At 39.4% G+C, this 25239-nt stretch overlaps 1 protein-coding gene across 4 annotated transcripts in view; it reads left to right on the plus strand.

Moving 5' to 3' along the window:
- Nucleotides 1-124: 124 nt before the first annotated feature.
- arvcfb (ARVCF delta catenin family member b) overlaps nucleotides 125-25239 on the plus strand; it is a 274658-nt gene continuing 249543 nt past the window's right edge. For all 4 annotated transcript variants that reach the window (XM_085474489.1, XM_085474492.1, XM_085474491.1 and 1 more), the window contains exon 1: nucleotides 125-504. The gene's annotated coding sequence lies outside the window, so the exon portion shown is untranslated. The remainder of the gene's footprint in view (nucleotides 505-25239) is intronic.

Genomic DNA, 25239 nt, shown 5'->3' on the forward strand with positions numbered 1-25239 from the left:
AATAACAGGAATAAATTCACTGAAAGTAACAAGTCTTTTTATGAATAATCGAATAAGGTTAATTTTCCTCCAATAGTAGTTTGAATGGGGCGGAGACACTCGCTGTGACCGACAGCATCCAGCACTGTTGTGGATGAGCGGGATAAAGGCTGCTCTGCCTTTCATACACTAGAATACAACTTCGCTGTCTCTAATTAACGTATTTATTAGCCGCTTCGAGTGCATCCAATAACTTCAAAGCCCATTAGGTTAGGTTTACTGTTTGTTATTATTTTTTATTTTTTCCCCGCTGCATGTGGAGCGACTAAAGGGACTCGCCGACAGCAACCTGCCAACTCCAGTTTGAGAGATTTGGCAGGTTGTGAGAGTAGTAGGCTCTCCCTGCAGCAGCTAGGCTAACTTGCAGGCAAAAATAACGGCGTTCGCGGTGAGGCTCGGAGTACTGCTCATCACAACGGGGAGTCACTTCGCCTGCGGGAGCAACGATGACCGGGAGAAACTGAGGTAACCAGAAAACAGCTCTGTTATTATCTCGTAAGTTTTATCCTGTTCTCTCAGCAGGAGGCGGGTGTGACAAAAATGTCAATTAACATCAGGAAAGCTCACAATAACCCGCGGGCTGTGTTTCCTGACATGAGCAGGTGCTCGTCTGAAGTGTAATGAACTGGACTCGGTGTTATTTGGTTAAAGCTTTAGCTAATTTATTGTTTAAATATACGTTTTTAGGGTGGCGCGGTGGGAAGAGATATATTTAATGCTCCTTAAAAAAAAATCTATAACAACGAGGGTTTGGATGAAATTGAATATATCTGCGCGTGCTCCCGTGTTGTAAACATTCATGGATGCAGTCGAAGGACGCGAGAGCCGCCACGAGCTGTCAATCATCTCATCCTCACTGCTCTATTGTTTTTCGCTCGTGCTGTTTGTGAGTGAGTTTCCATGGAGAGTCTTCCGGTTTCTCTACTCTAATTACCTTATTTGGAGAAGGGGCGGCTGACTGATGGAGTGCTGCTGTTGTTGGGTTAATAGTGCTGTATACACGCAAGCGCCCGAGTGAAGTGGATGTTTTGAAAGAGTTATTCTCAATAGACGCTGATGTATCCTGATCAGGCTTTTCACACTCGATAGCCTTCCGATGGCCTCGAGGTGCGCTGTTAAAGCAATTAACTGTGCAATTAATTTATATCTCAGCCTCGTGGCAAATCGAAATTTATAAACTGTCACCCAATCTGTTTTTTGTGACACTCAACATTCAGAACGAAAGCACGTTAAATTGGTATTTTGCAACCCCGCCCCACTGACCATTAACAGATCATCTACAAACCCACTATACAGCCTTATAATTTTCTTTCCAGATGAACATGAGGGTACTTTTTAAAACTTAAAAACTGTGATCAGTAGGCTTTGTCAGTGAACCATCATGCAAACAGTCTAGGTCTGAGTTTACACTTGTTTTTTAAAAAGTGTCTTTGGCAATTGGATGGCAAGTGAGCAGCTCAGACAAATCAGTGTTTACATCTGACTCTGATTTCCTTACTGTCTAAGTCACTTCCAGTAGAAGGTCAAAGGAACAGTAATGTAATTAAAGGAGGCCTAGCAAGCAAAATGACATGTTACAAGGACTAAGACAGTACATTCTGTTGCAGCTGTCCTAAACCAAATAGGACACCAAAGTATCCTACTAATATATCATTGCTTCATAGCCACATAGAACTCAAAAATATGGAAAATTTGTGCCCATTTAACAACATAAGACTTTATATTTTGTGACTATTTCACAAACTGCCTGATGCTTGGGTTTTTTCATTACAATTTTATAATAATACTAGTTATTTCCATTGAAATGTTGTGATAACCCTGACTGCAGGTTTATCTAAGTTCTAAGTGAAAGCAACTTGGCTTCCTTGAGTTTTCTATATACATTTAAACTTTTATCCAACTGACTGGTGGAGTCAGTTGGATAGGAACACCTTGTGTTAATGTGTGAGTTATCACTTAGATATAACACGACCTGCATTCCGAGTCTTTCAAGTGGAACTTGGATATACACATATAAATTATTAAATGCTTTTAATTGGAAGCTTACACAGACACCCATTATGGTGGTTTATGTGCACTCTTTTGTGTAAGGAATATGTATGGAGTGACCAGCCAAACAGTGGTGACACTATAGTGAGATCTGAGGCCAAAGGTCTGCACTATGCAGCAAGTGGTAACTTCAGGTTTAAACCTGGGTTTTCAGTGCAATAATTATGCTTGATTTTTACCGGGCACATTGCCATGGCAACTTATTCTTCAGATCTAACCTGTGCTGAAGAAGGTTATGTTGAAGATAAGAGATTAACAGATACAAACTCCCTGCCCACAGACAAGTCAATACTCAGGATTGCCACCATTCCTGGAAGATCCCTTATACCTTGGTGGATTTATAGTCTTCATCTTTCCCTGATGACTCTCACTAAGAAATATAGATCCTTAGAGGCAACTTTAATCCTTCATTTTTGTCCACTGCTGGTTGCATTTAGTTTAACAATATTTATTATTCTGTAGCCATTAATATATTATACAAATACAGTGAATCGGTTTGCATCTGTGGAGTTTATGTTAAATCTGCTGGTAGACTAAATCTGCATCTGAATTCTGTTTTTATTTTTATTTGTTACTTGCTTTCAGACCATTAGGTAGCACCTGGGCTGTAGCTGAAAAAACAAGGCTAAAATTGTCTTATGTAAATTTAAATATTAATTTAATAGAATATGCAAATATAATTTGGCATATGCTCCTGTCTTAATGGTAAAACTCATCTGGTAAATTTGCTACACAGTTGGTATTTTTGGTGGCTTTCCTTCATGGTTTTGAAAAAAAAAAAAGACTTTGTAAGTATCATAGTCCTTCAGCATTACTGACCAACGTGCTAAAAGTACACAGACATTCATACAGTGCTTTTAGTTGTATACTTTTATCCTCTCTCTCTGCGGACATCTCATTTGCAGAATGCTTAACCCTAACAATAACCATCAAAAATGAATGCCTAATCCTAAACCTAGCCAGAACCTAATAGTGACCCTGACACTAAAACCACATTTTGAGCCTCAAAAATGCCTTCAAACTTGTGGGGACGGCATTTTGTCCCCATAAGTGACTACTGGTCCCCACAAGTATAGCAGCATGCCAATTTTCTGTCCTCACAAACATGCACTCAAACAAACACACACACACACAGATTTCTCTGTACTGTGTTGGAGATTGGTCAGATGCTGCTAACACCGCTCCTTTCAAGTAAATGTGTTTGTAGCGAGAAAGTTAAACCCTGGGTTGAATGACAACCAATCACGTTGGAATGACTCCTGCACTTGAGTCCAGATGTTAAAGTAAATGAAGCCAGACAGAATAAAACCGAATAGAATAGAATAACTTTAATGTCCACATCGGTGGAACACTGTCTTTGTTCAACAAAGATAGGGATGTCCTGTGTATGTTGCAATTGCTTTGTAGTACAAACCCGAGGCACTGCTGACTTTGTCAACCAGCTCACATAGTGGATGTGTATAGATAACAGCCCTCATGCACTATGTAAAACAGTAATTTATAGTCTGAAGAGAAAGAAAAGAAATAAACATCTGATGTCTTTCTCTCTTAAGGCTTTTGACATTTCTGCAGAAGTTTTGCACTGACTCAGAATTTAGCTCATTTATGCATTTCAGACTGTGTTACAGAGAATGCTGCTGCATTCAGAAACATCCCAAAAGATTGCTTGATGTGTATCACTATATAGAAGGTGTATGCTACACTTTACAGCACAGTTAGTACAAACAAAATGCTCCTTTACACAGACTGTTATGTGTGTAGGACCTTAGCCTCTTAATTGTTTGCTATGGTTGACTTAGGTCATGACAATCATATTTTTAAAAGTTCCTCAGATGCTTTTTTTGTCAGAATACATTTTAGACTGATTGGTAATAAGGTAGGAGCTCATTTTGAAAATATTTGCAGCTCACACACAGTGAGCAGTCTCTGGACAGAATGAGAATCTCTGCGCCACATATGAGTGTGCTGAAAAGCGAAAAATACTCAATAACTGGGGGTAAACAAGAAGACTTCCAATGAATGCTAATGTTTAAAAAATCTTTGTTTTTCCCTTTGCTACGTAAGTTATCACACACTTCCCTGTGTGCCAACTGTCTTGTATTTATGTATTCTGTCTGTCTTGAGGGGAATAATGTTCAAATATTTGGCCATAATCATCTTAAAAAACAATTATAGGGGTTACTGCATGTTGTGCCAAACGCAGAAAGATGTTTTAGAATGTTTGCAATAGGAAAATGTTTTATCCTATCGATGGAGACCAAACCAAACTTTTTAATTTTTCATGAATTTTTTATAATCACCACTTAAATATCAGAAGGTTAAAATGGCATTTTTCTAATGAGCCTGACACGACCTGAGGTCATTTTAATCTTGAAAACAGTTTATGCAGTAAGGCACTAATTTATTAGGACGTCCGCTGCTTCAAAACTTAGTATTCTTAACTGTTAGCCCCGTGGCATATTTGTAATTTGAATGTAACTGTGTGAGCTGGTCAGATGACGTCTTTGTTTCAGTTTAGTGGCACTGTCTGAATTTGAATCCGTGTTTTGAATGTTATACTTTCCATCTATCCATCACTCCTTCCCTCCCTGACTGTGTCACAGGGGCAGACATAACAGAGCAGGTTGGTTTATGTGATACACGATTAGTCACATTTCCATGCCAATATTTTGTACCATTGCAAGACATCTTAACACTTGCAAAAGGAGCGTTGTAAACAACAGAAAAGATGTCTCCATGCATTCATTTCTTTTGCAATACACTGAAATAGCAGTTGCAGTGTATTGCAACAGACCATGGGCATTTTATAGTACCTGCATTTTGTGTATCTAGGACAACCAATACTACTAGCAGAGATGTAGTCTCTTAAGGGGGAATCATATTATGAAGTCAAATCAGGGAATTATCGTAGCCTCTAAATAAAGGATTCAGCCACTATGACATTTAATCAAGCTAGTGTTTTTATCAACGTGCCACCTTATTGTCTTTTTCTGTGCTGTCAGAGATAGCAAACACTATCCTAACAGTTTTTAGTAATATAAATGCACCCATGAAATATCCACCCATCTATTTTGGTTGCATTATAATGTTGCTTCATCCAGCCAGCCATTATAATCACACCAGCAGTAGCTGGGACACATTGTCTCATTGGAACAGGGATTAAGGGGCATCAACAGCAAAAACAATTGGAGATTCAGATGAACATGTATGCAGTTACAGAGTGTCATACTTCATCATTCTGTCTGATTAAAGGTAATCTTAACATTTTTATGAAAGCCTTTTAATAAATTGGTTACTCTGTTAAAACCCTAGACGTCTTTTCACAGCTTGCATTGACTCAGCAGCAAAGCACAAGTGTAATTATTACCACAAATGACGATTCTTTAAGGTCTTTAAAGACTTTTTTTCCATGACATTTATGAACCGTCAATGCAAGAAAAGCAGAGGTGTAACTGAACAGTGCTAACAGTGCTAGTTTAATTTGTGCACCTGATTACTTCTCCTGCTATGATGAGATAAAGCGTATGTTTCAGAAAAGGTAAACAGGTTTTACTGACTTTAATCTTTCCTCCTGATCATTTCCAGATCCACTTACCAGTCTACTGTAACTTTAAGTAAAGCTAAATGCAGCGATGATTTTCCAAATGTGTCTTGGGTAATCAGATGAAAACTGGACATCTGAGACACATCACCTTTTCTATGCCAGCGCCCAGCTGGGCCTGACTTTGTTACTCTCTAACACCTTGACTACATTTTTGCTGTGAATCTATGTAGAACATGCAACATAGCCTACACAACTGGCCAACACTGTTACCAGCATTCATACCTGTGTGGGCTAACTTGATGGTGATGTTAAATTTATAGTGAGGTGCAGTTCAGGTTACTGCAGAAGGTTTCAGAAGGGTTTATGGTTTTAAAATATTTGCAGTGTAATTGCAGATATGTTATAAGTTTTCATAAGTATAAATTCACTAATAAGGCCACAGTCACATCTGCCTAGAGACAGGTCAGAAACTTTGTGGCAACCACTGGTCACTAAGGAAAAGTGTACATTTTGCAACTGGTTGGCAAGTGATTGCAGGAGGTTTCCGTTAGTGGCTGAAATTGGTCAGAAAAAGCAAAACAGTCTTCTTTGCTATTAGCTGTGGTCACCAGTACTTTGCATGGAAGACGCCAGCTTGTATGAAAACACCAAAGTGGTATTGAGATTGAACTGTGTGAAGCAAACTGCAACCAGCTCACCTTGTGTTGGTGTGTGTGGCTGAGGTTTAAGTCCCTTACGCTAGAAGTTCAATGGCCCTGGCCACAGTAATTTTGTTAAGTGGAGGCTGGCAAGCAAAATGAAATGTTCCAAGAACCAATAAACTCTGCGAGCTGTTCCAGCAACACAAAGTCACATGAAACTTGTAGAAGTGGGGCAAGAACCAGAAAAAAGCACCATGTTGTGCAGAAGTGTCATATTTTCTGGTCACGTCCTTGATGAGGAGCCATCAGGACACATTAGGGTTGCAGAGTATGTTTGCACTTACACTTAATTTAATTTAGGCCACTTTTAGACACTTTTTAAAACTAACTCTAAAAAGGGTCTAAGTGGAGCACAGTCCTTATTAATACGATGGGTTACATGTATGATTTTCCTGCCGTGAAATGAAATAAATAAAAAACCTGCTGCAAACATTATCCAGAGGGGCACCATGGATTCCTTTTCTGTCTGGACACATTATTTTCTGATGTAAGAATGCAGACGCATAGGGCAATCTTAGATTACATGATTTCACAAATTAGGCACATGAACACCTGAACCTCCTGGGATGACTTGTGGAAATTTTGACCTTGCGTTTGCAGAACTGGCTTCAGTGTCATTCCAAACAACATAAAATACATGATGTATTAAAATGACCCTGTTCATCAGTGTCAACATATTTGTAGCAATGTTGTACATTGAGAGACAATGTTATGTTAATCACATTAGCCTTATACTCGTCTCATTATAGTTTCATGGTCAATGTAGCATTTCATTAGTGATTGTGCACGGGAATTATAGAGCAGCAGAGTTATATAGAAAGGGCATTGCGTGTTTGTCTATTCAGTTGGAGCAGAAATGATGTGCTTCACATCCTTGAGTGCCAAATGCATAAAGTAGTAGCGGTGTTAAAAATGTACGCAGTATTTCTTGACTGAGTCACGTAGAGAGGTAATTATCAGCAACGCTATCCTAGCACACATGAATTATTTCAAAGAGAACAAAGGCTGATTCCTGTGTGTGTTTGCTGCATATGGAAACGGAGATGACTGCGATTCATAACTTCTTCTGCTGAGATGGATCGTGCATGAGCTGTGTTTTGTGAGCTGACTGAAGCTGTCTGTAATAGTGAGTGGTCAGAAGAAAGCCAGCCCGGACTTGGAGTGAATGGGCCTTTGTGGGACAGACACCTGCAGAGCTCTGCCTCCTGCTCCTGAAGTGATTAACATGCACCTCCAACCTCCCTGGCCTTCCAGCTCCACAGTCCCTCGGCCACCCATCCTGGCACTGATCTGTTGACTTGGCACCTGTTCTACATCACCCATCCAGCAAAGGCTATAACTCATGTCTTTGTCTGGGCTGAGTCAACACAGTGTGACTACAGAATTCTGTTAGGATTGTATCGATTACCTCTGTCAGGGGATTAAATTTAGAAGTTTTGTAAAGGTAATAAAGTGCAGCTTTGTTTCAACAGGACCTGGGCAAAACACATTTGACTGTCTAGAAAGAACTGGGTTGCTCTGAAGGGAACAGAGATATTAACACAGAGACGAGACATGGAGCTAAAAGAACCCTGAATAGAAATCTATCAGAGATTTCTGAAACCTAATGGGAAACATGTCAGCCAATCCGTTACTAAAGCATGAACACAGTAGAGGATCACGATCGGGGTGTCTCTAGCTTTGGGCTGTAGCTCAGCAGGTAGAGGAGGGCATCTACTGATTTGAAAGGTTGGTGGTTTAATCCTTGGCTGCTCCAGTTTGTATGCCAAATATCCTTGGGCAAGATACTAACCCCAAGTTGCTTTCTGATGCATCCATCGGTGTATGAATGTTAGATAGAAATCACTCAAGAATAGGAAAAATTGCTTGTATGAATGAGGCATGTTGTATAAAGAGCTTTGAGTGCTATATAGGAATCCGTCCATTTATCACCCATGTGGTAACAGGCATGTCTCTCTCTTCATTATCATTATTGTAATGACAGAGGTTAGTGTACTTTTTCTTGCCTTTTGTATCCAGAACATAAATCAACGTGACATTTGTTCAGTACTCATGAGATGAGCTGTTGATTCTGTCAGAACTCTGGGTCAAAGCGGTAATGTTGTGAAATGTGCATGATTAATAATAAATAAACTTGCAGTGAAAAATCAGCTTTGTAAAGTCAAAAAACTTTTGAAGAATCTTTTGTTTGGATTTGGTTGGTGTTTCTACTCTCCTACTTCTCCTGTAGGGCTTCAGAATGGCTGCAAGGAGTCATTCTAAGATGGCAGCCAGTTACTTGGTTGGCTTTTAGAATGACTTTGGTCTGAAATAAAACAGAAACATCAAAATTCTCCCTCCTGTGGCTTTCTGTCAAGTGATTTGAGAAAGTGCAGCTACAAAAAAAATCAGCTCTGGGGACCTTTAGTGAAGTGACACTGTGAAAGTAGAGAGCAAATCCCCAGATATAATCAGATCCTTTTCTTCCACAAAGGTAATGCTTCATATGACCCGTATTGCTTAATATGCTGACCTTTTTGTAAAAAAATTGTTTTAAGTTAAATAAAATATAATCTTTCAACAAAAACACAGAGAAGGCACGATGTTCAAGTAATACTGGAGAATATAACTTGACTTTATGATGGTATTAATATTAGCAAGATGTAAAAAACATAGAATAAGGTCCTTCCTAATGCTGCAGTTGAACAGCTAATGTGCTTTTAAAGATTAGATAGTTATATATAGTGAATATTATTGCAGTGACAGTTATACTCAGTGAAAAAGTACCACGATAACTGAAAGAATTTCTTTAAAGTCTTTTAAGAGTCTCTTCACCTTCTCTGCCTCTCTGGGCCTTAGGTGGTTGGGAGAATGATAGGTAGATATTACCAACAACAACAGCCAGCTAGTTCTTTTCAGTTCTGATCTTTTCAATCCCAGCCTGTCGGATTGTTGTACACTATTAGCATGTTTTGCTCTGATTATTTAAATGAATTGCACCGTTTTTAGCTGAACCCAAAGGCTCACATATAATGAAAGCAGTCATAGAAGGTCAAAATTCAGACCATTTTAATTGTTAAAAGCTTTAAATGAGAATAACCCGAGACCATTTTGTTCTATACTTTGGAGAAAATAGAAACTAGATGTGCTGGAAACTTAGTGTGCCTATATCAGTGAATGCTATATTCAGTAGTGACTGTATGTTATCATAATGTCCTAAAGATGCTCTAGGATGGCATTCAGTCCCTAGACCCTTGGACCTACTGTCATTTGTCTCTCTTTAGGAGATCATTCATCATTAAGGTATTAGCTATGGCTAATAATAAAAAGCTAACATTAATGCTCAAGCTTGACAGTGAGTGATAGCTGTCCTGTTTATCTGTAACATTCATAGACTGTATTATTTTTAACAGGACAACACAGTTGTTTGTGTCTAAAAAGTGTTATATTTCTCATAATCCCAGAGGTGAGAGAAGCAGCTACAGTAGCTAGACAGAAACAGCGAGTCTGCTTTACTAACTCTAGGTTAGCAGCAGCAAAAATAAGATGCTAAGTGATAAAAAAAAAAACAACAACAATAAATGCAGGAAATAAACTGCAGCTGAAGATATTTGCATGAACCAGTATTGTTCTGTGCCTTTTACTTTAGTAAAAAAATGTTTGTCTTGAGTATCAAACATTTTTTCTGGGTATTGGTGTTGAACTTGAAATTCTATTATCGTGACAGCCCTAGTCTTTCTGCCACTGAGATCTGTACTGTTACAGATACCAAAAATATATTACTTTGCAGCTAATAAAGTAATTAACAGTATATATAAAACCGCTTCATATGCTTTACGCAAACCACCATCAGTAATTTCAAAAATCAATAACTACTATACAAGAATCTGTTTTTGTACTAAATTTCTATTAAAAATGTTTTCATCCTGTTCCCAGTTGCTGAGTTTGAGTCATACTATAAAGTAGGATGTTTGTGTGGGGTTTTTTTTCAAGCTGATGTTGTGTCGTGTCCTTAAATGCCAGGTGTGGGTGCAGGCAGCTCTCTACTACCAGACATGGTGACGCTTCTGTGAAAATTGGTTTTAAATGAGATTTTTTGTTTGAATCTAACCAATTGTTGGGACCTCAGCTTGTTGTTATTGTAATATCCACAGGACTGTCCTCTAACATGCTGACTCGCTCATAATCCAGTCGCCTTTCTTACGCCCTCTCTGTTTTTCATCGGCACTGTATTAACTTAGAGCGATGATTAAATTCTTCTCCTCAATATTCTTAAAACCTTCCCCCCTTTCCACCTGCTCTCACGCTCTCTCAGTGGATTGAAATAGCTGTACATCTTTATATTCCCTCCCTAATGTGCTGTTTATCAGCTGGCTGCCAACTGAGACACTGACCAAATCAGTCTGTCTCCCATCGCTCTGTCTATCCTTACTCTGCGAACCAGCCACATCCCCCTACTCCACTCCCAGCCTTGGATCTCTGTGCCACAGGAGGATTAACTCCACCCTCTACATTCTGGCCTGCCTTGATTATGTCCAGGGATAAGAGCTGCTTAATTGTAATCACTGAAGCTGTCACTCAGGAGCACCGATCAGCCCAAACCACACACTGAAACCAAATATACAGTAGAAGACGGAAGGCAGCAGCCCTCCTCATGTTAGTCTTTATAACATGTTGGTTGTCAGTTAGAATTAACTCCTTGAAACATATGTTAACGAATTATGTACCCTTCACACTTCCAGTTATAGTGAGGAGTGGTTTAAAAAAAAAAGAAGTATATATCTATATGTAAGTAAAATAGAGCGATTCTTAAATGTATTTAGCAGTTACAGCCAAATTAGAAATCTCAATAGTCCCAGAATTACTCTCTAAAAACTACGATGGTCAGTTATTATATAGTGTCATAATTTGTTACTAAAAAAAATAAAAACCTAATAAATTGACTGCATCTGTAGTTGTACTTGAACCTTAATCTTTATTGCAACGGTTTGCGAAGGTATAGAACGCAAACATAGGACGCTCCAGTGTGAGCACAGGGGAACTCAGTCGGACAGCATGGGAAGTCAGTTGGGAACAACTGGAACGTTCTGGAAGGTGGCCTGAAGGAAGGAGCACATTGAAACTGGAGACCTCATGCTGATGCACCTCCACATCAGCAGAAGTGGAGGTTTCCTGTATGTATGGCTAACAGAGCACACAGGCGAAGCCACTCAATTGGAGGACCCAGAGGATGAGCAAATAGGCAAGACCAGAAGTGCGGAAAAAGCTCCGCTGCAGGCCTGGTAGGAGGCTGGCAACCAAGGCAGAACCCATCGGGAGGCCTGGCAGGAGTCCTGTGAGTAAGATGGAACTATGATGGAGATGGCTCGATGCTAGCGAGAGGAGCCCTTGGGAGGTTATTGGAAACATCAGGCCGAAATCCCACAGTTGCAGTAAAGGCATCAGGCAGCACGAGCCCTGGAGCAGACAAAGGTGTTAGTTGACTCAAGCAGAATTTATGGTGTAGCAGATGTGTCCATTTGCACTGATGTTGAACTGCACAAATTTGGTTGTGGAAAACTAACCAAAGATCAGAGAACAGCATAAAATGTACAGCTGCGGTTTGGTTTCATGTCACTACAAGAATGTGGATTATATTTTATAACTTCTGTTTTCTACTTAAGTAAGAGTAGCCCACAGACCATATTTTTGCCATTACACAGTGGTGATGGCACAAAGCTACAACATGTAGAAAGACTGACCTGTGCATAGTACCAGAGCACAACCATGAAAAAGTCTGAGATGAAGATAAGTTGGCTCAGCAACAGGAAGAATGTTAGCTGGCTGGGGCACAGGCACAGATATTGATAGACTCTGGAACAGGGGAAGTGTTAGTTGACAAATGTTAGTGGAGACAAAAAACTAGGCAGCACTTTTCTTGCTGAAAAGAAGCTGGAAGTAGCAAAGAAAATCACCATAAGAGCTGGAACAGGCTTGGAGTCGACGATGTGCCAGTCCAGGTCTATACTCTTAAACTGGGAGCCCTCTTCCAGTCTGTGTACAAAAAAGGGTGTAAGCTAATAATAGAGTTGTTGTTTTTTTCTTGAACAGACTATGAGTAGAAAAGCCACATGGATAGAGGAAATCAATATAGCAATAGGACAAGAAGGGCATTTCTAAATAATGAAACAGAAGCATTGTCTGATGACACGCACACTTGCGTATCATCAGACAATGAGACATTAAGCACTGTCCTCTTAAATCACCAGTGACCACTCAGATGACCAGTAACATCTTCCCCCAAGAATCAGATCTGATATTGGAAAAATAATAGTTAAGGGAAAAATAATAAAACAAAAAGACAGGAACAAATAAAAAAATAATAATTCCAAAACCACAGCAAGTTGGAATAGTTGGGTCCATTTCCTTGCTGATGAGTCAAGAGAGTCTTTCCCAGGATGTAATATTGAACTGATAAACTGAAAACATATACAAAACACGTTCAAGACACGTTTTCTGGAATCTGCTGAGCTCAAGCTGCTTTGTGATGTCTCCTAAATGTATCCAACACTTTAGTCAATAGAAAAAATATACCAGTGATCATAAAAAGCAGTTGCAGTGAATGTGTTTAGCGATTTTATAGTTGCAAATCTTCAACCTTTCCTGCAGATTGTTTGTGGTTTGTCTTTATTTAATGTTTGCACCAGAGCTTAAATGTGTGAAGCAAAATTGTAAATTCAAGTGGGACAAGGTATCTGGATAGTAGCCGTAAATTGCTTTATTAGGTAGCCTGTTCACAGAGACATCCTGGTGGAACTTGATGAGATAGCAGGTTAAAGCTCATTTCTATTTTCCTGCAGCATTTACAGTGAAAATACCAATATTCTTTGCATACTCCCACTATCTGTCTGTCACTATTTTGTCTAATGTGTCTACTGCTGTTGATTTTTGGGAAACCCTGTTTTCTTGAGCTTTCTACTATGTAAAGATGGAACCCTCAATAAATGAGACAGTTTGTCTCATTTATTGAAAAGCGATGCCTTTGTAAGAAACACTGGCAAAGATTTTATTGCAGTCGTGCAGTATTGTTGTAAACAGTCTAGCACATCAGATAGGCCATCTGGCATTTTAGTTATGTCAGAGCTGAGGTCAAATCTCACTTGACCTGTCCTTGGCGGGCTATACTATCAGAGCCAATTACTATCCTTTTGGAATCCCCATTGAGTGCACTTTGTCCTACTTTTTTCCTCCACAGTGAGTGGATGCTACTAGAGCATGAATAATTTAGTTTCTTTAATATTGCATGTGCCCGTGTAACAGTTACAGGTTAATAGTTTAACTTAGCTTGGCATGAAGAGTGGAAGCAGGAGGAAAACCTAGAAAGGATACCAGGACTTATGACTTTATTTAAAAGAAACAGACAAAACCTAAAGCAAATGCCTCTTTAAGGTCATTGTCAGTCATAATACTATAAAATATATATGACATACTATAAGTATATTAGACCTATAAAACAACATTACAATTGGGGGGAATTATACATTTGTATAAGGACAATTCAGAGTATAACAGAGTGTTATTTTTAAGATATGCATGCAGTGGATTTTTAAATAAAAACTAAACTAATATATTAGGGCAGAACGGTGCCACTCCCCCTGCTTTCAGTTTCTATTCTGATCAAAGTGGATCCTAGCTCTGTCTCCGAATTTAATGGAATGGTATAACACTGGTAGCAGTTTGACAGTTAACTAACTAATCAACTGCTCTATGACTTTAAGTTATTCAGTAAATGTCAGACACTATTTGCCATAATTGGTAGTTTCACTGTATTTAGATGAAAAATTGAAGTTCTCCCAACTTTGAGGAACTGGACTTGAAAGGAACCACAAAAAAAGCCAGGAGCAGTTTTAGATTAGAGCCAGAACATCTTTATGGGTATAAATGCATGCTTTTATGTAAGAGCCTCATTAGAGTATTAGATACATCAGGGTTTTTTTTCTCCGACTCCATTGATATTTGCTCTCCTGCTGTGCTGAGCTAAACTATTTCATTTTCCTGAGCATTCACAGGATGCGTAATTGAGCCTTGGAAGGTAAGGTAAAATATGTTAATCAATTTTTAACAAAAAAAAAATCACAGCACAAATAACACAATTACAGCTAAATGAAGTAATGAAATCAACCTTACAGAGGATTGTAATAGTTTAATAATGCTGTATTTTCTAAGAGCTACAAAGACAACAATTAAATGGATCATTTTTTTGCCAAAATAATCTAAATACCCACTGAATATCTTCTAAATTTAATGATTTCTTAACCTGCACAGGCATAAATAATCTTTTAGCTTAGCTTAGCAGCTAGCTATCTTTACATCCAAGTCTCACAAATTACAATGTTGCATCAGTTTTGTAAAAATTGATAATTTCTTGGCCTGGAACAATGACTTTCTGCAATATGAGTTTGTCAGTTTGCTTTGGAAAAGTCTTTAATCCTCAACCTTTAGATATACATGCAGTGCTTTTAGGTACGTAGTCATGGTCTAGATCAGCGGTCCCCAACCCCCGGGCCATTTGGTACCGGGCCGCGAGAGTGAGACTCGGGTGTGAAATGCATGGTTTTCAGGGTTTTTATCGGTTTTCAGCGTTATTTTGTTATCGTTTTTATCGTTTACTCAGTTTTCCTGGGTCTTTTCACATGTGTTATGAATAAATCTTCTTTTTTTCGGTACCGGTACTAGTTTTATTTTGTTGTATTTATCCGCGACACCTTAAAGGCCGGTCCGTGAAAATATTGTCGGGCACAAACCGGTCCGTGGCGCAAAAAAGGTTCGAGACCGCTGGTCTAGATGAAATTTTAACTGAACAACAGAATGTGGAAGAAAGGTGATTTATGTGACTTTGAATGTGACTTGGTTGTTGGAGGTTCTGAATATTTCAGAAACTGGTGGTCCGGTGGGATTTTTCCATGTGCCGTCTTCAGGGTTTACAGAGACTGACCTGAAAAAGAGAAAATATCCAGCAGCAGTTCTCTGGGCGATGTCACAGGTCAGGGTAATGTCCATCCTGCTTTGAGCTGAGGGGAAAGCAACAGTATGCAGAACAGCATCTTTGAATCAGCAAAACATGTAACTTTGAATCAAAAAGTTACACCGGGTACCACTCCTGTCAGGAAAACCAGGAAACTGGGGCTACAATTCAAAAGGGCTCGTCAAATTTGTACAATAGAAAATTGGAAAAATGTTGCCTGATCTGATGAGTCTCGATATGTGCTGTAATATTCAAATGACAGGATTAGAATTTGGTGTGAACAACATGAAAGCATGGATCCATCTTGTCTTGTTTCAAAGGTTCGGGGTAGTGGATGTGGGGCTGGTGGTGTAAGAGTGTGGGGAATATTTTGTTGGCAAAATTCGTCCCTCCTAGGACTAAGTGAGCATCATAGAAATGCCACAGCCTCTCTGCGTGTTGTTGCTGACCCTGGTCTCTTTATGCTGACGCTAATCCCTTTATGACTACAATGTTTTCATCTTCTCATGGCTGCTTCCACAAGGATAATGCTCCATGTCACAAAGTTCAGATCATCTTAAACTGGTTTCTTGAACATGACAAGGAGTTCATTCTACTCAAATGGTCTCCAGAGTCACCAAATCTCAATCCATCCTTAGAACTTGATGAAACAAGAGATTTGCATGATGATGTGCAGCCAATTAATCTGCAGCAATCATGCTATTACTGTATGTCAATCTTAGAAGTAGTGTCATTATTAAAATGAAAGATATTAGCTCAGACATGTGAAATCAGATATATTATATACCCCTTTTAAGTGGCAGAAAACCACGCAGGGTGAAGGACAAAGCCAAAGTACATATAATAACATACTGTGAGCGGGATTTTACATTAGTTTGTACAATTGGCCTTGACATTTTAAATAAAAGTTTCAGCCCTACCCTTTCCTTTATACTATTAAAGGACTGAGTAATATGTGGAAGAAGAATACAAAAGTTCATTTTCTTTGTGTCCATTTTCACGCTTGTTACTGTGGCCAAGGAGCAACGTGACAGCAAATTTATGCAGGGGTCATGTGAGATGGCCTCATGAAGAGGCTGTCAAATAAAGACAGGAAAATGTTTTTCTCTCCTACTTAAGAGCTGGCAGCAAATATAAAGGGACACTGTCAGAACATGAATGTGGTGCAGGAGATGCCAGCGTATTCATCAATGCCAGGCTTTATGTGTGGGAGGGTTTTTGATGTGCACGGCTCACACTGCAGCGGTCTTCTGTGGACTGTGAAAGCCAGGAGCTTTGCCCAGCTGGGACTGAGTGATGGTGGATGCAAGCTGTCTTTCCTGCCTCCTACATTGGAATATTCTTCTAGGACTAGGGGAGAAATGACTGGAGCATGGAAAGTAAGAGTGTACCATCCCATGATAAGCCATTTTGGTGATTGGAAGAGACTTGTTCTGAGTTTGGTCCCAATTAAGCTGTCACAATCTGAAGTACTTTTTGGGTGCTGGCTCATTAATAAAGCATATTTTGCCTCTTCCTATCCCTCCCTCTATTTGAAATGTAGATGTCTCAGATGTGGAGCTCTGTGTACCTTGGAGGAGCATTGCAAATGAGGGTCTGTGTGTCACCCAATGTTGTGGTTGTGATGAAATCAATTCTGGCTGCTGCAGAGCTTTGCAGCATAGAGGGCAGTGCTGCAGTGGCTATGAGTGCTCTTTCAGCCATGGAAACAGATGTACTGCAGTAATATACATGCTCGACACAATCACACACAAAGTAAAATAATCCTGCCAAGCCAACAAATCATATGAGACTATAGGACAGATCAAGCTCAGTCAGCACTAGAATTCACATAATGAGCCTAAATTCAGCGGCTGGTGATTCTCAAACAGAAAAGGCTTGCCTAAGCGTTTTTGTGTCCTACTTTGACAAGTGCGTAGAATAACTTGAAATGTCTTTTGTTGTTGCCATGGTGTCTGTTCAAACTTTTCTTCATCATATGTGAGAGGAACAGTAATCCTCTTATCCTGTTAGATTCCCCCCCCCCTTGCAAATCTACAACTCACACAGGCCCTGTCCGAGCTCCTGCTGTGTGAGTTTCTGTTTGTGTCTAAGTGTTACCTTTACTCTTTAAGGCAAGCCCACTGAAGTCATTCTGGCAGCCCCACTATAGAGAGTCATGGAAGCCTGCAGGCACAGACATAGTATGAAATGCTGCGGATCGATCCGGGCAAGCCGAGTGTGCCTCTTCTTCATGCCTGTGTGGAAATCTGAGCCACAGTGATAGAGCTGTTCCTGCAGACATCCTCTTCTCCCATTTCATTTCTCCTTTGATAATGCTGCAGGCCTGTGGGTTGCTGCTTTTGGTAGGGTGATGGTTTGATGGGTGTTCACTCTGCAGCTCCAGCCTAGCTGCACAGACCTGGCATTAAGCCTAGGCTGGAGGAGGTCTATAGGGAAAAAGCAAGTGAAAGGAAGATGGGGGAGCAGAAATAGAGGGAAAGAGACAACTGGCATCACTAGAGCTTGGACTGATTTAATTATTCATAATATTTGCTGGGGGTAGTGTAGCATGTGTGTGCAAGTTAAGGGTTATAGAAAGAGTAAAGCTAGTGTTTGGGGAGGAAAAATGGTTCACTAATAATGATGAGAGAGGCAGTAAGCAGTCTCAGACTTCATGGTAATTGAACATTTTACCTTGGCAGATTTAGCACCATAATCTCCCTCCCCCAATTCAGTACAGTACCTATAAACCTCAACTATGAATGAAATCCAGCATACAGTCAGCACTTCTATGTTGTTTTAACTAAATCTAAGCAAGAAATGTATTTTATTAGCCTTGCCTGTCATTAATTATTCAGGTCCAGTCAGCTAAAAGAACAGAAGCTTAAAGCACATATTGCACATATAATCCTGGCCAGCAGTGTTATATTCTATGACCTTCAGTCAGTAATTTGTTATTGATACATATTAAGAAAAACATCCATTATAGAGTTAGGACCATAACTTTTGGAAAATGACACATTTTTTTCTTAACATTTTTTTCCTCTGTTAACCACTGCTGTGACTGTTGATGTGTGCCAATTAAAGATGTGCTTGATCTTTGATTCAAGAGGCTTAACAAAAGTATTGCACCTTCTGGGAATTGCACCCTGTTTTATACACAATCCCTCATTTTCAGAGGTTCAGAATTTAATTGGACAATTGACTGACAGGAAATTTCATGGCCCTTGTTATTCCATGACAAAATAAGTAGATAAAATGTCTGGAGCTGACTCCAATTTGCAATGTTAGGTTTTCAATGGAACTCTCAATATGAAGCCCAAAAGAGCTATTGATGCAAGTGAAGAAAGTCATCATTAAGCTGATAGTCCAAAATAAACCCATCAGAAAGATAGCAGAAACTTTAGGAGTGACCAAATCAATAATGGGGAACATTTTTAAAAAGACGGAATCCACTGGCTAGCTCAACAACATTGAAAGGCCTGAAAGACCACAGAAGACAACTGAACTGGATGATTCTAGCTGCAAAAGCATGCAGTTTCCTGTCTGCACGTTTTGGCACAGAGTGTACTCAGAGTTAGACCTTTCTTATATAAAGCAATGTAATCAGCATATGAACATTTAAGATGATAAATTTAAACCTCAACATGACTAAGAAAAACAGCTTCACAACAACACCCTACTCTAGAGAAGGTAGCCATATCATATTGTATAATCAGTCTACAATCAAAAGACACCTTCATGAGTGGAAATACAGAGACTTTACAACAAGGTGCAAACCACTGGTTACACTCAAGAACTGGATGTCCATAATAGACCTTGTTAGAAAACATCTAAAAGAAACTGCTCATTTCTGGATGAAAAACATCTTTGTAGAGGTGAAACTAAACTCAACTTGTACTAGAATGATTGGAAGATAAAAGTATGGTGTAGGAGAGAAACAGTTCGTGATCCAAAGCACGCCAAATCATCTGTCAGACATGATTATAGCATGATGATGTTTGGCTGTCACTGGAACTGGGCCACTAATGTTTTTTGATGATGTGACTGCTGAAAGAAGTAGCAGGATAAATTCTGAAGTGTACAGAGCAACTCAAGAGTTTCTCAAGGCAGGGACAGGATTTTCTTCAATGACCAGGTCAGTCATCTGATCTCAATTCAGCAGACTATGTTTTCATTAGTGAAGACAAAACTGAATGCATAGACACCTAAAGCCCTGGGAAAGCGTCAGACACAAGGAAAGCATCAGCATTTCCTGATGTCTATGGATTCTAGACTTCAGTAAGTCACTAACCACAAAAACATTTGATCCAAGCACTGAAAACAAAACTCATACTTGCCTCTATAAATGGGACAGTGTATATAGAACGGCATTAACTTCTACACAGTTCATGAAATACTTCTGTAAAACCTGTTAAAGCTTAAAGTTTGCACTTCAGTCACACCTTGACTGTTTTAGATGAATTCTGTGGACAGAATTGTTGACTTGTTGCAGTTACCTAGTTGCTTATAATCTTAGACGATTACCAAAAACCTCGAAATAGAATACAAACAGAATATAAAGTTATTTCTGTAAGAAAGAAATACCATAAACGAATTTCTTTGGACCACTTTGGCAAGCAGTAACCATAACACATATGTGCAACCCTAAAACTTCTTACCCTTGTGAGATGACTTGCTTTGAGTGAGTGTAAAGTGTCTGAGTTAAATAGCCAAAAGTGGGTTAACCACCACCATCACGTCATCTTAACAGACACACTAATTTATAGGAGAAATCTGTCAGTTACAAAGTAAAAATTTTGTATAGAAAACAAATATTTAGTCAAAGATGTTGTGACTTTACTAAAACTAACTGACTGCTGAACGAGCACAGGAGCCAGAATATTTCATTGACACTGAAGTGAAAATTGCCGTGTTAAACAAATTTGAATTTTTCTGAAAAGTGCTGATGCAATAAAGCTACCTTTTAAAAAGACATAATTGAAAAGCATTCCAAAGAGTCTTTAGCATCCATCAGCGAAAATACCATCAAGAACAAATCCAGCATAATGGCATCACTGACAATATCTAATTAGCAGTAATATGAGCTCAACAATGCATAAACAGACATGTAGAAGAGACTTATGTGAATTCAAGCTAATATCGCAGTGCGTGCTTGGAGGGTTGATCATTGTTTTGTCATTGTTTTTCCATTTATTTTACCATAAGTGTGCACTCTTATTGGCGATAACGTCATCCAGCATTCTCAAACTGCTTTAACAAGAAGCAGACCTGGTAACAGCATGTTAGTCTATGAGCACATTTAAGGATCAGAGCCCTGACCTTCATGTTAGTGCTTTTCATATGCAGCACGAGGTATATATGATATATATTTCTGTGGAATATAATCGGATCACAGAAGCAGCCTGCTGGCTATAAAATCAAAACAAGTTGGAATACTGTTAAACACTTGATCCATTCAGATCATATCCATTGCAATAATATTATTAAATATGTATTATTTTCTCTAGCTATAGTCACTTTCTGACATTTTTATACAAAAATATTGATTTGAGGCACTAAAATGGTATTTTGTTAAGAATACCACACTAAATGTTTTTTAGGCTGTATTTCAACAAACACTGGAATATAAGATTCATTCAGTATCGCTAAATGACTCATCCTTCATACACTGATATCAAAACACTATGTCACCCTGTCATAAACAACCCCCCACCCCCTTCACTTCACACAGATGCCAGAGCCATGAATGACAACGAGTAAAGGAAAGAGCAGAGGAGGGCTCTGAGGGAATGAGAGGGAGTGATGTGGGGTGGGGATGGATGCAGTGGATGATGGGATTGAATGGTAACTGATCCCTCGGTGTTGCCTGCATGGCACGGTAGAGGACGAAGTCATTTCCCACTGGGACCCATTTAGCCCAAAGAATTTGTTACAGTGAGTGATGTAACGGGCGTTGTTACAGGATTGTGTGTGTTAATTTATCTGTGAATGTGCACTGACACACTGTATGACATATGCCTGAGCTCTCCTTCTTAGACGAGGAGATCACTATGTGCAGGCTCGGCATGAATTAATTTACATTTGTAGCAGCATTCCTTCTCCTCTTCTCAGTCTCAGTGCTTATCATATTATGAGCGTGCATGGTATTTTATCTCCATATCTAGTTTTACACACTATGAGAAGCAAGCAAGATTTGTTTAAACCTGTCACTTAATACAGGCGACCATAGATTGGATCATGAGACATGTGCGTGAAATTAGTCTTTATAACCTGCACAGATTACATTACAGAACTCCCTTTCTCTTAGAAGATGATCGGTGGTGTGATGACAGGCATCTGAAACTAAAGATAAAAAAAAAACAAATTAGTAGTTGAAAGATTGTTTTTAGTATTACTGGAGTAGATCAAGTAGAGCAAACAATAGCATTTAATGTTGTTAAGCTGTTACTCGCACATATTGCCACTCAACTCCGTAGTTCCCTCATCTCTATCAGTTCTAGTCTTTTAACTCATTTTTTGTTTAAGGAGAACCAGCCTCAGCTGACTGAGATTGGATTTCAGCTGATTGGTCATGACTGGTGATTGGCTAGTCAGCCTCACATTCATAAATCAGATTTTTGTGCAGTCAAAGACTAACGCAGCAGCTGTGATTAGTTATTTATTTGCATATGGATAATGCCTCCATGAAACAAAATGTAATATGTAAATGGCTTCTTCATAACTCTAACATAACAGTGAACAATGTGCCAGTGTAGCCCTCTGCTGTTTTCTGATTTTCATAGTAGCTTTAGCAATTTATGTATGAAGTCAGTCGTCCACGAAATCTTCTCTTTCTTTGTTTTTGATTTTTTGTTAATGCTCCGATTCCAACATGATCTGCTTTCCTCAGTTAACATTGTTTAATGCACATTAAACAGCCTGTCAGTCTGTTAAAGGAAATCAACATCAGTGCATTTGTTCACATTCACCAGGTAGATAAATAGTAGGGGTGCAACGATACTCGTATCGATATTGAACCGTTCGATACAGTGCTTTCGGTTCGGGACGCATATGTATCGAACAATACAAAATGTTTAATTTATTTTATCAACTTTTCTTCTGACGATGCTGTCTGTGTTGAGCGCTCAGTGGATCTGTGTTCGACTACTCCGCCTAAGCTGCACTGTCGAGTGCAGATCCACTGAGCGCAGCGCAAGCTAGCAAGACAGAAGCTAAGCTCGTTGTAACATGGCAAATTGAACCTCCCCCACCCTCATTCAGATCTGGCCTTTGGAACTATTTTGGTCTTCATGTGAAGTATGACCCTGAAGGTAAGTGTGTCATGGACAAAGGTAAAACAGTATGTCGGATGTGCCGCGCAATGCTCAATTACATGGGTGGGAACGACTGCCTTAGCGCAGTTTGCTCGTTAAGGTGTTGACGCTGTCCAGCCCCACGCTCGGGGCGATCCGTGGCAGCTCGTTAAGGGAGATTTGCCGCGTTATGGCGTTAACGTCATTTCAGATTAACGCTGACAGCACTAGTGGGAACACAATGAATATGACTGCACATTTACTCCGACATCATCCTAGTGCAAAGACAAGTGGAAGCAGACAAAAACAACAAGCACGCATGCTATAAACTTTACCCGAGTCATTTAGACAGCTGTTAGCACATGATTCTCCTTATGGGGACCTGATATGTTTAATATGCTGCTGAGAATATAGCCCAGAAGAAGCGTATAGTAGAGCTTTTATTTTGGAAAGAGACATTTCTCTGTAATAAACTCTCTTTTCCAAAGATGAGTGATTTCTCCATCAGATAGATTTATTTTTTATTACTTTGTTGTTTCAGCAACATTAAATTTAAAAACTGTACTTTTGAGTTAAAATATATATTTATAATTTTAATAAATGACAAATTAAAAAGACATGAACATTTTTTGTATCGAAAAAAATATCGAACCGTGAATTTTGTGTATCGTTGCACCCCTAATAAATAGATATGATATATTTACAGACAGGCAGCACACTATGTAGCGAGTGGATTTCAGTTCTGATTGTGATAATGGATGGGGATTTGAGTGGAAGCATTGAAGCTTTTCATTTTGTTCAGTTACACCAGTGAAAACAATCATACATCAGTTGTCATCATCTTCATAAAAATCATTTTCTTTCATGAACAGTTTGAGTTGTATTTTTTTAAATTAGCTGCTGTAGAATTAATTACTACTCTTTGGGACGTCAGTGAGAGTTGAATGACATCAAAAGAAATGTTATTTCTTCGGTGTGAGAGAAACTACTTGCACAGACTTTTAGTGCTTTCAAATATTATTTGTCCCAAGTAGTCTTCTTTTTTTTAAACAGTAATAACCAATTTTTCATGACATTTTAGATGTGTATAACTCTTTAAAGTCAAAGCTCTTTTTAAATAATTCCAAAAAAATCTAATCTGGCTCAAGACTGAATTATGATGTTTTTCTGAAATAAAAAGAGTGCTTTTCATTCTTCTTCTCGAAGAAGTGCTATCTCAACCTAGATCTTCATTCCCGACCTTCAAATCTTTGCCAAACGCAGAGCCTTTATAACAAAAAACGAGGAGACTTATAATTTTCATGTGACTGCACCAGCAACCCTGTTTGACCTTGCTGACTGCATTGATTTAAGCTCCACAGCCCAAGTGTAATAATCCCAGCCCATATGTTAGGACCATATTCACTTCTACCGCAAATGTACACTTCACCCCATTACTATTAAACCCCCAGATGTTCCTTTGCCAGTCCGGTTTAATATGCAGAAAGAATCAGAAAATAATTAAACTCTGTGACAAGTGATATAACCCCAATTACCTCACTGGAGCTCTGGTAGCAGGGCAGACAAGAGGGCTGCAATTCGCTGTAAGCTTTGGGCACTGCAAATGTCAGGATCTGTGCAGAATCACAGCATGTTTTCCCTGATCAGGATTATGCACTGGGGCACACAAGGTGAAAAGCAGTACATTACCCCCGCCCCCCTTAAATTTGCTCCTGCGCTGGTGTGCTTTGTCATTTTGGTTTGTTTGCCTTGTATTGTCCTGCTGAGATTATAGGAAGATGGTGCAGATTAGGTTAATACAGTGAAGTCAACTGGCTAAACAAGTTTCTAATCCTTTAGACTGTGAAGCGTTTCAGGCAATAACGGTCGCAGCTCGAAATGCCGTCAGATAATCTCCTCTTGCAACACAATGCTGTAATGTTAATGTGTGATTTCCTTTTTTTTTACTGCACCAGCTAAACCAGCTTGTTTAAAAGTACATAGGATGTATACTACAGAGCTGCAGATTTAACTGGATGGCCACAGGCAAGATATATCTGAGTTCAGCTTGACACCAATTCCAAATGCCATGCCATCTTCTTGCATGTCTCTCCCCCTTTTTTGTAACTGCTCCCGCTGGGTCTGCGTCTGTGTTCAGCTGCTCGGGACAGCGTATGAATATTCTGAGCAGCTCTTTTGCATACAGAGCAAAGCACAACAAACCCTGTGAAAACATTCCCCTTAATCGTGACATTTGTTAAAAGATGCCAAGAGGCAGCCAGTTGTCAGAGCTCAACACATATTGAGTTGACCCACATAGACGGTACAGTATTGCACGCCCATGTTTCACCTCCATCTAAGCACCCATTTCTCTGCCCGAATGATCGACAGGGCTTCAACATTGCAACTTGTGATGAAAAATCGCCCCCGCCATCCTCCCCCTCATCTCCTCCTCCTTCTTGTTCCATCCTAATCTGCTCTTATGGGCCTCAGCCTGTGGCGTCTTAAACCCCTCCATCTCCCAACAGCTGTTGAGGACAGGGAGGTATGGAGAGATTAAATGAGTCTTTGCAGCCCCCAGAAGGAATCCACACGCCTCTGTGCTTCTAGCCCCTGCTAGTGTCTTTGATTTGCTGTGTTTTGCAACCTAGTCAAGGCCCATTGGGT

This window comes from Copadichromis virginalis, linkage group LG12 (assembly GCF_057382275.1).
Source record: "Copadichromis virginalis isolate Kocher_CV1m ecotype Utaka linkage group LG12, C_Virginalis_male_GT1.1, whole genome shotgun sequence".
In the NCBI taxonomy this organism is placed as follows: domain Eukaryota; kingdom Metazoa; phylum Chordata; class Actinopteri; order Cichliformes; family Cichlidae; genus Copadichromis; species Copadichromis virginalis.